The sequence below is a fragment of the Solanum pennellii genome, chromosome 11 (genome assembly GCF_001406875.1).
Source record: "Solanum pennellii chromosome 11, SPENNV200".
Taxonomy (NCBI): domain Eukaryota; kingdom Viridiplantae; phylum Streptophyta; class Magnoliopsida; order Solanales; family Solanaceae; genus Solanum; species Solanum pennellii.
This window is the reverse complement of record NC_028647.1, coordinates 60149682-60153482: the sequence shown is the minus strand read 5'-3', so window position 1 is coordinate 60153482 and position 3801 is coordinate 60149682.

The window sequence follows — 3801 nt, the reverse complement described above, 5'->3', positions numbered from 1 at the left end:
GGAGAAAAGGATTTCAGAAATAACACATTATATATACACCTAATATATATATATATATGGGCAGATCTATCTTGTATGAAGGGGGTTCGAAAAATTATTTATATATATATGGTTAAAATAAGTTTATATATATACATAGTAGATGTTGAACCTCCTTCGGCTATCTATTTCTACAGATTTTGAATCCCTTTATTGAAAATTCTGGCTCCGTATATATATATATATATATATATATATATATATATTATTTAGTTTCCTTATTATCATTATCGTGTATAAGCTTTACAAATCTTCAAAATCCCTCATTTTTCTCGTCAGTCAAAAATGTCATTAATGTATCCGACTCTCTTTTTAATGTATCGGCGCATGTATCCAATCCTCTTTTTAATGTATAAACGCTTTGATTTTTTGGCCATTAATGTATTTGATTCTCTTTTTAATGTATTAGTATTTATATTATTTTATTTGTTTGAGGGATTTTTGTAATTATAAACTTTTAAAGGATAGATTGTAATCTCGCGTTAAAAGTATGTGATTTCTGTAATTTATGTGTGTTGTGTACGTAAATTGTTAATACTTTTAACATCAACGGAACAAAATATATTCATTGAAATTATTCAAATAAAGTTTAGAGAGAATAAAATATGTATTATTATCGTTGATAAAAATAACATATTCACTGAAATTCTATAAATAAGGTTTATAGAGAGTAGAGTATGTATCATTATTTCGAGGGAGGTAAAGTGTTTGTTAGCTCAAATGCAACAATTTCATATAAAAAAAAGTATGAAATAAATAATAAAATAATGCAGTAGTTGAAACACAAAAAGCAAATGATGATAGATATTACAATAAGCATATGATACTAGATATTAAAAACTAGAATTACAAGATTATGGTTAATTAGTACAATGATAATCACCAACAAACTTGAACATTTGAAAGCAAGGCATCACTTCATTGCCTCCTAACATTTCTAGCATTCAATTGTAGTACGTGACCTTCACACTCTCCTATCTAAAGTCATGTTCTCAGTAATTTTAACATATGTTATTTCTAATCAGACATCTCACCCAAATGTTTTTTGGGATACATCTACCTCTTTTTGTGCTCATCACATCCAGCTTCTCACACTTCCTAAAAGGGTGAGCTATTTTTGCATCTCTATTTCACACCAACTATATGTTTGGCCAAATTTCTCAAAAATTGGATTTTCGGGGAAAAAAATTGAATCCATCTTTATACTATTGAAAATAAGTTTATTTATCAACAAAATATTAATCTTTGCCATTCAACTTTAAGTACTATCTAACCGAATTGTTGGTTCCCCTCATCTTCACATGTCTTTATTCTATGTGATGCCTATATAAACTTGTTTTATCAAAAAATTTAAATGCATTCTCAATTAAAATTATGTTAGCCTTGATTACACAATAAATTCATTTAAAAAATTTTGAAACCCTAATCACAAGTAATAACATAGTATTTCAATTCCATTTTAAATAAGAATTTAATAGATGGAAACTTTTACTTCACTTTCAGATATATACATTATTTTATTACTTAATAAATTCTAATACAAATTTTCTAACATCCATAATATATTTAAGTGAAATGAAATTACATTCCTAATATTGAAAAAAATTGATTGGCTTCACAAAAAGTTTGATTTTTTAATAAGAGGTTTATGAGATTAACTTTCATGTTCCATTTGTGTTTAGTGAATGCTGCGTGCAAATTAGGAAGTAAACGATGATAAAAGTAACTCTAATAAAGAGTTTAAGAAACAAAATCTTATCTTTTGGACAGATTTTGTAGTCTTCCTCAGTTTATGAAGAAAAGCAAAGAACCCTAATTTAGTAAATATTTTTCGTGCCTAAGAAGAATCGATAGTTTAAGATCTTTTGGAATGAATTTATTTTGTAAACTAGGTCGAATAAGTCTTATCTTCTGGATATATAGATTTTGAAGTCTCGATCAACATAGGAAGAAAAGCAAAGACCCCTAGTTCAGTAAACATTTTCTGCGTCTGAGAAGAATCAATATTTGAGATTTTCTGGAATAAATTTCTTCTGTAAGTTAGGTCAAGTTTAATAGTGGACCGGGTTAAAATAGTTGAAATTAGGAATAGATTTAAAATGGGGAAAATAAGATCCACGTGAGCGCTACTGTAATTGTTTGCATCAAGACAATAGATATAAGATATGTGTTCGCCAATACATTTGTCAACACTTATAACATGTTTGGTTTCTCTCGTGCTATAAGTATAATTTTTTTTCCAAAACATTGTATACTCATTTGAATGCATATATCACAAGATTACTCAAAATTTTCTCACATAATCTTTGAGTTGTGTTTAAATAACTATTAAAATAAATTGACTAGCTTTACACACAAACTTTTATCGTAAGGTACATATGTGATTGTTATAGTGTTTAATTCATCTTGAATTTGATTTCATTTTATATTGTATGCAAGTTAAGAAGTAAAACATAACAAAAATAGGTTCAATAAAGAGCTTGAGCAATAAAAGAATTACTTCTTGGGCAAATTTTGATGCCTCGATTAACATATAAAGAATTGTAGATGAAAGAATTAGAAGTCTATAAATCGTTGGAATGAGTTTAATGGTAAGATCTTTTAATATTAATAGTTTCTATAAACGTGTGTTGCACATTACTGCATTGCACATTTTTTCCATCACATAGTTTCTGTAAAAAAGTTATATCACTAAATTTAACAAAATATTTTTTTTTGAACTTTTGAAAGAAAAATTAACTATAACTTAGATATTATAAAATATATTTTGCAGTTATTTTAGTGTTTGAATAACCAAATTCAACACTAGAAGCATATTAATATTTTCCGTAAATCGAATATGTTTATTCACAAATGTATTGTATATTAGATTTTATTCTTAATTATTTTCTTGGATGCGCTGACAGTTTTTTTTCATGCATTGTCATAGAAAGAAATGAAGAAAATTAGCAATTCAATAAAATATTGCTGGTGAATTTCTCTCTATTTTCATGATCCACATCGAAACAATACTTTACGCAGTGATGCCTAGCCAATGCAGCGCCTCAACACATTTTAGGAAGAACACAATATTTGTATATCTAAAAAGATCTTTTACAGCGACATAAAATGAAAATAACTTCACTAATGAATTTATATTTAAAGAACAAAATTAATCGGTTGTGAACCTAAATGATATTTTTAGCCAAAACATGAAAATAACTTACCCGCATCGAGTCTTTACTCCCAAAATTCCAATTAATGTAATTTATTTTATTATGTGATTTAATGAATTAAAACACATATTAATTAATTAAGATTAAGTAAAATAAATTATAAATTTAAACACATGACATGCATATATTGAATTGATGTAAACAATCGGTATAAGTAAAGATAAGTTTTCCAAAAAAAAAGAAGAATTGATCATGAAAATATTTCACTTTTTTCTCAAAGTTAAAATTTGATTAACACGTTAAACCATAAAAAATTAAAACCCAACTTAGTTTTCAAATTTTTTAAAAAACAACAAAAGATTATTCTTACTTTCTTTCACTCCAATCTACATAAGTTCTCCATAAAAAAAGAATTGATCACGAAAATATTTCCTTTTTTTCTCGAAGTTAAATTTCGATCAACACGTTAAACCATAAAAAATTAAAATTTAACTTAAATTTCATTTTTTTTAAAAAAAAACAACAAAAGATTTATTCTTACTTTTTTTTCTATTCACTCCAATTTACTTATATAATTTCAAAAATTATTTAAAAAAAACACTTTATA